The 13,309-nt window shown below is 29.5% G+C and overlaps 1 pseudogene; it reads right to left on the minus strand.

Moving 5' to 3' along the window:
- The window catches only part of LOC110689040, a 70,422-nt pseudogene extending 69,301 nt beyond the window's left edge, over positions 1-1,121 (minus strand).
- Positions 1,122-13,309: the final 12,188 nt, after the last annotated feature.

Below are 13,309 nucleotides of genomic sequence, written 5' to 3' on the forward strand. Positions count from 1 at the left end.
AGTTTGTATTCTTATCGTACCAGGTTTTCTAACAGGATTAGTATTGTAATTCTATATATATTATTCAATGGTACACACTCCAATCTAAGGAGTTTTCCTGAAATCTAACAATACATAATGAAAAATATAGCTATTTGAGTATTTTTCAAATCATCTCAATATATAGTTTTTGTAATAAGTCTTGTGTAAGGCAAGTTTACATTAATTTTATTGTAAAATGGTCAATTCAAGGGTGACGTTAACAATTTTTATGGTAACTTTAATTCCTTAAAGAAAAACTTTTAATTTGTAATGAGTTTGATTATACTTTAATGTGAACATAATTTCTAATGGATACATGATGTGAAAGCTAATAAGATTACTGTAACACATTATATGTGTTTTTTAAGGATGAAATTTCTGTTAGGAAAATGGTAAATTTTGTAGATATAAAGGTAACTTTAACCTGTCTTACAATAACTTAATGAAAGTTCGCCTTAATAATCAAGTATTTGTATAATGTCTGAATGTAAACTTTCTATTATTTATGCCGTTATTTATTTATATTTATTATAATTAAATATATCATTTATTAAAAATTTGCATTAACATACGTGTCCATTTAAAATAGGACATTTAAAAACAGAGGAAGTATATATATATATATATAAACATATATTGCCATCAAAGAAAATTTGAATAAAAATATAGATATAAATATTGCAAACATAGGGAGAACCTGAGAGGGCGTTGAGGCCATTGAAGAAAGCCTTGATGAAAGAGGAGTTTCCTTCTTCGGTTGAATACTTGTTATTGTAGTTGGATTCCAATTCATGTTCTAAAAGGGGGTGACTCTCCATTCTGACTCTCTTACCGCTAATAGAAAAAAAAAAAAAAAAAAAAAAAAAAAACTGAATTCCTATTATATATTGTATTTAGTAGTGTTTGTTGTCAAAACGATTATATTTATATACTACTATTTTTTTTATCTATATGAGTTGGTACACGGGTTGATTGGTACCGTGGTGGCGTGGTACGACCAATTCAAATAGATTAATGGGTTTTTCTAAGCTGTATCCCTTAAGTTTTTCGGTTTCTAAGTTGTATTCATGTTTTTTCAAAGTTATAAGCCGTGCGCTCCACCTTACGATATTTATCAACAATACCCTTTGACAGTCATACTCGTTAACGAAAGTTAAGTTATTTTATCAACAATGGTGTCGTGGCGTTATTAATTTGACATGTGCCCCGTTTTAATTGTTTAACACTTTAAAAAATGTAAAAAATCAAAATAAAATAATAATTAAAAAAAAGTTATTGTTAACGTCAAGGGTTACTGTTAATAAAAATTAGTGAGGTTGAGGGCACATCTTAGACGTTGGAAAAAAGCATGGGCACAGCTTAGAAATCGAAGAAGTTTGAGGGTATAACTTAGAAAAACCCTAAATTAATTAACTAATTAGGGCAATATTGAAGTTTGCTACATAATAATACAATTTATCTTAAAGAAAACTATAATAATGTAATTAGGAAACCCCAAAAAGTCATAGTTATATTAAATAAGTAAATTATATTAATATGGAGAGACGACGTTGACATTTACGTTGCTCTATATTGGGTAGAGATCGATTCTCATCACTGGCCTTTATTGCTCTTAAAAAAAATCATACTCCCTCCGTCCCCTTTTGATAGTCACTTGTGGTAGAAAATCACAGGAATTGATAAACATAAATAAGAAGTAGCAAAAGCACATTGAAAAAGTAAAGTTACATTGAGTATGCAAAAAAATAGAGAGAGAAAGTAATTAAAGTATATGAGAAAGTAAAATTTACATGAAAAAGTAAAATTTGCACAAATATTTTTGTAAATGGGAGGGAATTTTGGTAAAAAATTATATTAATGGTACTTGAAAAAAGCAAATGTGACTAACATTTTAGGTCACCAAAAATGGCTATCAAAAGGGGACGGATGGAGTAGTTTAGTATCGTTATTTGTCAGAATGACTATAATTACTAGTAATTAGGGGAATATTCTCTTTATATGTATATAAATAAAACATTTTGATTTTCATCCGCTTCATTTATTTAAACACTGCACGGTCGAAAATGGAAAAACATTTTGTTTATTTAAACACTATCGGAAAAAAAAATATATTTATTTATTTAAACACAAAATCACAAAGGGAGTAGTTAAGCTGTGTAAGTTGTACTCCCTCCGTCCCTAAATTACATTCATACTTTTAACATTTGTTCCTCACTTAATAAAGAAAAATAGGAATATAATTTAGGGACAGAAGAAGTATTATATTAGGAAAAGACTCATAATCATGCTACCTATTTTCCAAAAGTGAACAGTACTTAATTTCACTATTAATTATCCCATGCTACACGGTGATGACGAGGATGGTGATATTGATTACAAGTATTATTGATTAATTTTTTTCAAATGTGTGGAAAACGTTGTGGAGTTATTCACGGTTACAAACTTGCAAGTTTGCAATTTAGTAGTGTTACTTGTTGCCAGTTTGCCACATCATATCAAATGAACCAAATTGAAATCAACAAATATAGGGGATACGACAAATCAATGAATTTGTAGGAAAATGACGTGTATTCCCTTTGTGTTAAAAAATAAACTTTTTTTTAGCAGTGGAGTTTAAAAAAATAATGCCTTTCTTTTTTTTTTTTTTTTTTTTTTAAATAACTTCTGTCTATTTATTAGTAATACTAGATTAGAATCGTGCGTTATATGATTTAGTTAATTTTTATTATTATGTATAAAATAAAGTTTTATTATTTGTGTATAATTAAATAGAGTGGTAATTTTTTTGTTAGAAAAATTGTATAGTGTAGGGTTAAAAAAATTAACCGATGACATCACACATAGAAAATGAAGAGGAAATTTTTTAAATTAGAATGACACGTAGAATAATCTATTAACTAAAACTAAAGTAAAATCGTTCAAAAAAAAAAGTAAAGCATTGCCGACATCATTTTTTCTTTAAACTGTACACATGTAACTCTAACATTTTTTTTTTTTTTTGCTAATTTGTTATGATGATGCCGTTAGGGGTTTTTTTTTTTTTCAAGTATATTAATATGCTTATAGTAGAAACTACTTAGCATGTGTAAAAAGTTACATAGTAGAAAACTTTATTTCTCCGTATTATAAACAAATCTTACAATGTGTTTTGTTTAAAACCATGCATCGCACAGGAATTAAACTAGTATTCTACTAATTAATGATCCCACAAAGCTTCTTACTTTCTTTTCTCTCCTTAAAGTTATACTCACACTAAAATTCCGTGAAAGATAAAACAATTCATTTATTTAAATACGAAGAGATTAGAAAAGAGCTAGTGTGTGCAAAGTTGATAAATTTGATATAAGGCTAACATAGTTTCAATATGTTGAAGAGCATTTATACTCTTAATAATAATTCACTTGTAATAAGTCATACGATCAATGTGTGGTTTCTACACCTAGGTGTACTGTTTAGGCCAAAAATATGATCGCCAAATTAGATCAGGTTAAATAGGACAACAATTAGATTAATAATTATGCAAGTGCTGATACAACTTTTAGAAACAAAGACAAATGATTAAAAAGAGAAGAGCAAAGGGGAAAGGGAGAGAGACGACGATGCAGAAAACCCCAAAAATAAGGGTAAAAACTGTAGGTGGCGTTGAGTCTACTAATTCTCTATAATACGGGTATAAAGTCAATAATTACCATTACAATTTGGATCAGATGCATATAAAATACAATGTAGATAAATACAACTATAGGGCATGTCATTCGTTGTAGTACTTGTAGAGTAACATATACGGCAGAGATATTAATTTGATGGAATATTGTGTGTGGGAGTTTATCTTTGTAATGGTGTAAACTAGATTAAAATATAGTAGAATGATGTATAGTAGCCTATAGTAGTTTCACTCCTAGTGAGATAAGTATACGAAAGGCTAAGATGATATTTGTATAGGGTAGGCTTCTTATTTAGGATTAGAATATAGTAGTTGGTTAATTAGGAACTCTTAGTGGAAGATTTAGGTGAATGGAGATCAGATATTAGATAGGGAATAGAATATAAATGTATGAGGATGTATTACCCACTATCAGGTATGGGTAATACTACCCAATACCACAATATAATTTTTTTTTTTTTTCCATTTCCTCTTCATCTTCTTCCTCCCTTAAATCCTTTACCCACCTCCATGGATAGTTCCCATTGCCGGCCAAACCTCCGCCCATCACACCTTCACCTGCTACAGCAAGAAACCCACTGCAACAGCTACTACCTCGCAACTACCTCCGTTAAAAATCAACGGAAATCACCCAAAAAAACATAAACAAAAAACGAGAGACACAAACTTATGGCTCTAGCCATTAAAATTGGTGAGTTTTATGCCGAAAATCGTTGAGTTCTGTCGCAATTGACGATGGTAGCCATTAAAATCAGTGAGCTCTATGCTGGAAATCGTTGATTTCGGTCGAATTTGACGATGGTACATGTTTGTCGATGCTCAGTTATTACTGATTTTTATACTGTTATTATTAGTTTGTGTACTGTTATTCTTGGGTTGTATACTGTTATTCTTAATTTGTATACTGTTATTGAGCGGAGAGAGACTACAATTTTACAACATGGGTAAGTTTTATGCAATATTACATTTTGCCCCTGGTATGGGCCCAACGAGTCCATACCTGGTAGTGGTCTATCACTACTCATAAATATATAATGTATGTTGAGAGGGAGCTTATACGTGGGATCAGTTGATCTTTCATAGGAGGAGGTCCCCATTTATAGAACTTCAAGTAGTAGTTAATAGACGGTTGAAGAAGGATAAGGGTGCCCTCCATGAAAATAAGAGATAGTGGTTATTCACTCTTAGTTTTAGTTGGTCTTCTGCTGAATTTTGACCTTATATATGGAGTGTACATATGGTAAATGACAAACTTTAAACAATTTTGACTTGTTCAAATTACCAGCTAGTTGGAGTTTATGGTTTCTATTTTTATGGCACTTCTCTTGACTCATTCAAACTTGGATTCTCTTAGAATATTCCTTGGAAATGTCTTCATTTAACTTCTTAGACCGGTCGAGTCGGGCCGAGCTAAGGAAAAAAAAAAAACAACCCACTTCACGGTATGGGTTGGACTAAGTTTCTGGAAAGATTTTTTGTTTCTAAACTCGCCCAAAATGGCCGGGCTGTGTCGGCTTTTCTGGCCTTTTTTGGGCCAGGCAAAAAAAAAAAAACTTAAAATGCATAAAACCGAATTTCTAAACCTGTCAAAAAATAAATAAATTAAAATATTGGGCTTAGCTCGACAAGATTTTGAGCCGAAATAGGCTGCCCAAAACACACCGCCCAAAATCAAGTCAGGTTGGGCCGGACTAACTTTGATCAGGTCTAAGAGATAGGAAGAGAGAGGTCTATAGGTAGACCCCACCTATTTTTTGGTCAGATTGTCTCACGGGATAAGGGGCCACATGTTGTTTGTTCCACTGAAAGCTTATATAGTATTCTCTTTGTTTTTTAATACTTGCTCAGCATCAGCATACATGCCTAAGAGAAAATGAGCAATTAAGTATTTAAAAATAGAGGGGATACAATTGAATCTTTAGTGGTACTTTTTTTTTTGTAAGGAATCTTCAGTGGTACACCCTCCGTTTTTAAATACTTACTCCACTTTCCTTTTTTTCGGCCGTTTTTAAATACTTGCTTCATTTCCTTATTTTGAAAGTTTTTACAATATTAAATTAATTTATCTCACCTAGTGTACTCACCATGATCATATCTTATTATTTTCATATTCTTTCTCCTTCAATTCTCTCCACTACTTTTGTTTTTTACAAATTTTTATTCTTTCTTCTACTCCATCACCTCCATATTTTATTACTTTCTTTAATTTCTCCTAAAACTCCACGCATGGAGAAATGACCACGTATTTAAAAACGGACGGAGTACTATTTATGCATAAATTTAGTACAATTGAATGCATAACCGCAATTTGTATATATAGTATCACCGTATGTTTAGTGGAATTATTTGATCATCCAATGATGCCAGAATATACATTCGTTTGTACATATGTGTAATTACATGAATTCCTCCTATATTGATGTGTGAATGTGTGATGACAAGGACAATTGTAGGCGTCGTTTGAAGTACGCCTACGTGAAGCATGTGGTGAATATGCTTGGCACTCATAGGAAGTGGGAATTGACATATACGATTAGGGACAAGGAAATTAGGGAGCCGCTAACAAGTTTTTAAGGAACTTGTAAACCGTTCACGGATCATAAAAGACAACCACGATTAAGGGACAACGATAGGTAACATCGATTGACCCGTGAAGGTTACACCCCATTCATAATCCATGAGATTACTAACTCCATATGGTTCAGAACCATGAAAGGAGCATCGGGGATGATGGTACGAAGTGAGTCATAGAGTCACATTCGCCCGTATTGGCCCCTACTCGATTCTTATTGTGAAAAGTATTCCTGCAATCTCAAAGGCATACAAACAAAATATTCAATTTGTTCCAAACTATTATTAAGCTAAATCGATTGAATATTAATGCAACACATAATTCTAAAATATCGTGACCACTTGATTAAACAACAAGATTGAAAAAGAACTGAAATCGGTTGTCCAAATTATCTTATTAGGCGTGATTTTCAATTACATATTCCCTTTAAACATGCAATATGGTGATCATAAAAAATAGAATAAACATCAATATTGGAAGCAATTTAACAATAATACCGTTAGTCAAATCAAATAATAATAATAACCCTAATCATGATACTAGCAACAAGATTAAATAAGAGTGATTAAGTGATTAATTGCTCACTTTCCGTGCTTCCTTGAATTGCTACATCATGAATAAACTGTTAGTAACTTCAATAAATATAAATCAAATTGAAACAATTAAATAAAATAAAAAGTAGAGTTGATTTGGTCAAACCCTCAGTCAATTATATCTTTCACGCCTTGGTTTATGTATATAACTTTAGGTATTGTATGGACTCCTTGGAGTGCTTAAGGGAAGAATGGTGTAATCAGGAATATAGGTTTAAGGCTTAGAATATGAGAGAGAGAGAGAGAGAGAGAGAGAGAGAGAGAGAGAGAGAGAGAGAGAGAGAGAGAGAGAGAGAGAGAGAAGAGAATGATTTTTGGTGTAAAAGAGAGGAAGAGAGAATGTTTTGATGATCAAGCTTGTTGATGATTGAAAAACGGGTGATATGACCTCTATTTATTAGGAAAAACAAGGGTCTAAGAATTAAGAAAAGATAAGAATTCGAATTGGAATAATACTCTTGCTATAGACAACAGTTTTTGTGGTTTTTGTTTTTATCATATCTTTTGATCCAAAAATTGGAATAAGATAAATAATATTTTGTTGGAAAGCTGTTGAAGTCTACTTTCTAATACATTAAAATCAAATTAAAATAATGTGTAGAATAAAAGATATGGCTGAAACAGTGAGACAATGTCAGTTTTGGATAGAGTTTGATATTTTATTCATAATATCTTTTCCGTTATTGCTCGGATTTGATATTATAATATATCATTGGAAAGTAATTTCAACGGCTATCCAACCATCTAATATTTGGATAAAAAAAATGAGGCAAGAAAATAATATCTGACTATCTTTGAACGTCTTTCAATTCGGATAGAAATAGGATTTTCAAAAAGAAAAGTTTTATTCAATTTCAAACTCTTTAATCTTATCTTTTCAAAAAAATTAATTAAGATCTTTTGGAAACTTATAGAAGCTTTCAATTAATCCTAATTGGTTTAGGAATGAGATTAAATAATTTGGACCTTCCACATGATCATTGGGTCGTAGGTAAGGTGGGCTTAGGTTCGGTTTGAGCTCAGTTTAATATTTTGGTCATAACTTATTCGTTATAACTCGGATTTAGGCTTATCATATATCGTTGGAAAGCTCTTTTCAAGCCCCATCCAATTATTAAATTATTGGACCCAGATTATGGACCAAAATAAACTAGATTAAATGTTTTAATAAAAAGGACACGAAATGATGATTTTAAAGGACACAAAATGAATTATTTTGGATTTAAAGACACGAAAAGAGAAAAATAAGTTATGGTTTGGGTAAATGGGCTAGGAATTGGGTTAGTTTATGAAATGAAGCTATGGATTTAAGCACTCTAAAGATTAAATACTCAACTCGACCAATAATGACAATGAAAGGTTGTTCATCATCGGTTTGGTTTTGGGGAGACATTTTTAGGTGTCTACAACAATGAATCTAAATTTCATGCATAAAACTTTAAGACAATGCGGATACTCTATTTACTTTGAGATCTCAATCCTTAAACATTTTGCCTACAAAAATTTACACATTTTCATCTATTTACTCTTAATCTTTTTTTTTCCTTACACCCAAAACATATCATAAGCAGTACATGGAAGATTCAGGATTTTATGGGTGTTGGGTCACTGTCACCCATCAATCGTATACCAATCAATACACTACTAGAAAATAAGCAATTTTTGACGGAAAAGTTCCGTGAAAAACATCCCATTTTTCATCAAAAAAACCCATTTCTGACAGAAATTCAGTCGAAAGCGGTTGTCGAAAAAGATTTGGTAGGAAAAACAACCATTTCCGAAGGAACTAGTATTCCGACAGAATTAATCTGTCGGAAAAGATTTCCGGCCCAGTAAAGTTTATCGAAAAATCCTATTAAAAAAACAAAAAAAGAACCACCATCACCCACGCCACCCTAGAACCACCAGCCCACCCAACTAGACCCACTACACACCAACCCCAACCACCACAACTCACACTAACCCTTGGCCCTTAAAAAACGAAAAGCCCCCCAAAAAAGTACCATAAAAAACAAAAATTAGCCCAAAAATACAAAAATTAACACAACAAAATAGAAAAATACCACAAAAAATCAAAATCAGTAGATCTACATATTAATCAAAATTTCATTAAAAAACGATAAATAACCAACAAAAATTAAACCAAATATATAAATATACAATTATCTAAGAAAAATTATAATTTAACATTACAGTATCATATATAATTAATTAGATCTACAATCTAACCTTGAGGTGGCCAGTAGGCCGGGTTGGACCCAGTCCACCCTAACCCGCATGGCTAGTAGGTTAAATGGGTCCAGCTCGGATCGACCCGGCACAACCTGTCAGAAAATGTTGGTGTGTCGTGGGTCCAAAAATTCTAGCCCAGCCCTTTCGACCTAGCCCATTTTAACCCATGTGATTCGGCCCAACTCGTTCAACCCACTTCGACCCACGTGATTCGACCTATCTAACCCACAAACCCACCTAACCCATCACGCACGGCCCACCCAACCCGCCAACCTAGCCTACCCGCCTAGTCTAACTGCCATTTCCCAGATTTTTTTCAAAACAGACGGCTAGTTTTTTTGTTGAACAAGTTAACAACTACTTTTCATTGTTAGTAACAACTAACTAGTTTTTTTAGTGTACTGGCTAGTTTTTTGTATTGTATGATCATCCCCTCAATTTTTCCAATAAATTCCAATTCCATTTAATCAAATTTCCACACAACTCAAGCTTTCTCTCTCTCTTACTCAAAAAATTCTTAATTGTTCACAAATTCTCAGGTTTTATTTAGTGTTATATAGAGTTTTATTTGTGTTAAAAAAATCTCCTTAATATTATTATTATTATTCTTAAGATTCTTTTTTTTAAAAAAAGTTCCTCTCCATATTATAATCTAATATATATAAATAAAGTAGGCATTTTTGGAGAGCATTGGGAGCTCAACATAAGAAAAGGTATATTTTGGACCAATCAAAAATTAGTTTTTTATTTTATTTTAGAATTAGAAAAATCACTCGCCACCTAAACAAAAGTGACGGATGAAATTTTAAATTTTTGCCACGTAGGTAAAAATGACGAATAGTAATTTATTAGGATTTTAATTATTTAAGAACCCTAAATTTTATCATTTTTATTTGTTACAAAACAAAAAATTATCTTTAGATATTAGGATTTATATTATTTAAAAAACTAAAAATAATATTTTGATATTTAAAAAATATAAACTATCATTTGATGTTAATGGTTTTATGTAAATATCTGATGATATGATACTTTCATACAAAATTTTAAAACTTATAATGCAAGAAAAAAATTAAGAGATCACCAAAAAAATATTTATATACAAAATGTATATAAAAATTCGTGCATCGCACGCGACATAAGCAAATGTAATATTTCGACCAATGAAAAATTAGATTTATAATTAATTTAGAATTTTAATTTTCAGTCGCCATTTAAGAGAAAATTAACAAATGAAATTTGAGAATTGAAAACAAAAAATAGTAATTTAATATTTAAATTATGAAAAAAAAAATATCTTTTATATTATCTTTTACATTAGGATTTATATTATTTTAACAAATAATTAGAAATTAATAAATATGTTTTTATTTAATGATTTTATCTAACTATCCGATGAATGAGATAATATTTATTTCAATTTATATATTCAAGTTCTATATACGTAAAATTTGAATAACAATAATTTAAAACTTAACAAAATATTTTACCTTAAATTAATGTTAAAATAATAGAATATAAAATAAAAACAAAAAAATATTAAGAAATTACAAAAAAATATACAAAATGAAATATTTAAAAACTGTGCATCGCACGGGCTTACATCTGATAAAGTAGGCATTTTTGAAGAGTATTGGAGCGCCTCATAAGAAAAGGTATATTTTCGACCAATCAAAAATTAGATTTTTATTTTATTTTAGGATAAAAAAAATAAAGTAGGCATTTTTGGAGAGCATTGAGAGCGCCACATAAGAAAAAAGTATATTTTCGACCAATCAAAAATTAGATTTTTATTTTATTTTAGAATTAAAAAAATCACTCGCCACCTAAACAAAAGTGACGAATGAAATTTTAAATTTTTGCCACCTAGGTAAAAACGACGAATAGTAATTTATTAGGATTTTAATTATTTAAGAACATTAAATTTTATCATTTTTATTTGTTACAAAACTAAAAATTATCTTTAGATATTAGGATTTATATGATTTAAAAAACTAAAAATTATATTTTGATATTTAAAAACTATAAACTATCATTTGATGTTAATGGTTTTATGTAAATATCTGATGATATGATACTTTCATACAAAATTTTAAAATTTATAATGCAAGAAAAAAATTAAATCAAGTCATTAAATTAATTTATAGCTTTATATTTCATTACAGGGTGCTTACGCTCATGCCTCAATTAAAGCCAACTTTGTTCAACAATTTCGTTCAAAATTGATTGAAAAAAAATTATACTTTAATAGATATTTTTCAGTCGTGACAAATAAAAAGCAATATTGCACATATTGTCAGCGACAACAAAATAATGATTATTAATTTATTATGCATAGTTTTGATTTTCTACAATTACAATTTTTAGATCAATTTCACAACAATTATTCATTTCTAGGAAATATATTGATTTATTATATAAGACTATAACGATTAATTTTATATAAATTTTATATTTTTCCAACATTTTGTGATTTTATTGAAATAGAAGATAAATAGTATACATATGTTTGGTAAGTATGTTTGTGTATATTTTTTTAATGTTCTTATCAAAATATTTATTGGGGGATAAATTACATTACATAAAATTAATAAAAAAAATTATCCTTAACAAAAAATAACAAAATAATAAAAAAAATAACACAATAGATTATGTATTACACATTTACACTAATAGATCGAGTATAATTAAGCCAAAATCGAGATGATACTAATTAGGAGAAACGTAATTTGATCTGTAGTAGAAAAATTATGGAGTATTTGACATTTTGACACACACACACATATGATGATGCTCAATAAAATAATGATTGATGTTCACTCCAAGTATTTTTTCATTATATTGATATAATATCTCCAATAAACTTATCACATATTCATTCTATTTGGATTTAGGAAGAAATACAATAATATTACGAAGTAGGTACAAAGCTACTATACGAGTAAGATTAGAGAGCTAGAAGACAAGTAGGTCTAAATTTACTCCTATAAATCTAATTTGCATGCTTTGATCCAAAGAACAAATGTGATCCCAATCAAACAAGAAAAAAATATGCCAAGTTAATAATCTAGATTATCAAATCTTTTTGTTTTTTTTGTTTTTTTTTTTTTGGTGTTTTTACCTGGTTCATCTTTTGGGCTTATCTGGATTCGGGGATTAGTTTTGGGTGGTTAGGTTTCAGTCCCCTCCCAATTGTTTTATATTGGATCGAACATAGGTCCTTCCAACCAAGTGTAATCTCAATCACCACTACACCAACATCCAATTGGTATTATCAAATCTCATTTAAATGTGTAGAACTTCATGCAAGTAAAAGTCGTAGTTGGAGTGTTGTGTAGAAATGTAGAACTGTACATAGAGTATGTTCTAATAGACACAACATTTAAGACTTATACTTATTAATCATCTAATTACTTTTATAAAAAAACTGTGCGATATTAGGATTTAAATTATTAAAAAAAAATATTATCTTACAGAATTAATGGTTTTATCTAAATACCTGATTAATAAGATGTTTTTTCTTAAAAAAATTTACTCCCTCCGTCTCTAAATTACATTCCTCTTTCTAGCATTTATTCCTTACATAATAGAAAGAAAGAGGAATGTAATTTAGGGACGGAGGGAGTAAAACTTATAACACAAGAAAAAAATTTACCTTCTTTAAACATTTATGTGAAATTTATGTCAAAAAATTTGAATATACAAATAATTTGGTAGTGAACAAGAGATTTGAGTGTTTAATTTCAATAGTAAAAAACAACAAATAGTGATATAGAATTTAAATTATTTTTAAATATAAAATATTTTCATTTGACATTAAAGATTTTATGCTAATATATTTACAATTTTTTAAATATATCATATTATTGTCATATACTTCATAACTAAAAACAATGAAAAAAAATACAAAACAATGAATAAATTCTCTCTATAAGTTACATTAAAAAAAAATACTTTTATAATAGGCAATAACATGTTTATTATTTTTTTTTTTGACTGAAATTATGAAATAGTAAAATAAATCAAATAATTACAAAAAAAAAAAACTTAGTTTATAAGAAAATATCTTTTATTGATTGAGATTTATGTATGAAAAACTGTGCATCGCACGTGCTTTCATCTAATTAGTAATTAAAAAAAAGCGGGCTCAAGAAAAATGGGAAGGAGTTTTTTGGTATTCTACTCGATTCACCCTTTGGGCAAATCCAGATTCGGGGATCAGTTCTG

Source organism: Chenopodium quinoa, unplaced genomic scaffold (assembly GCF_001683475.1).
Source record: "Chenopodium quinoa cultivar QQ74 unplaced genomic scaffold, ASM168347v1, whole genome shotgun sequence".
NCBI classification, from domain to species: Eukaryota; Viridiplantae; Streptophyta; class Magnoliopsida; order Caryophyllales; family Amaranthaceae; genus Chenopodium; species Chenopodium quinoa.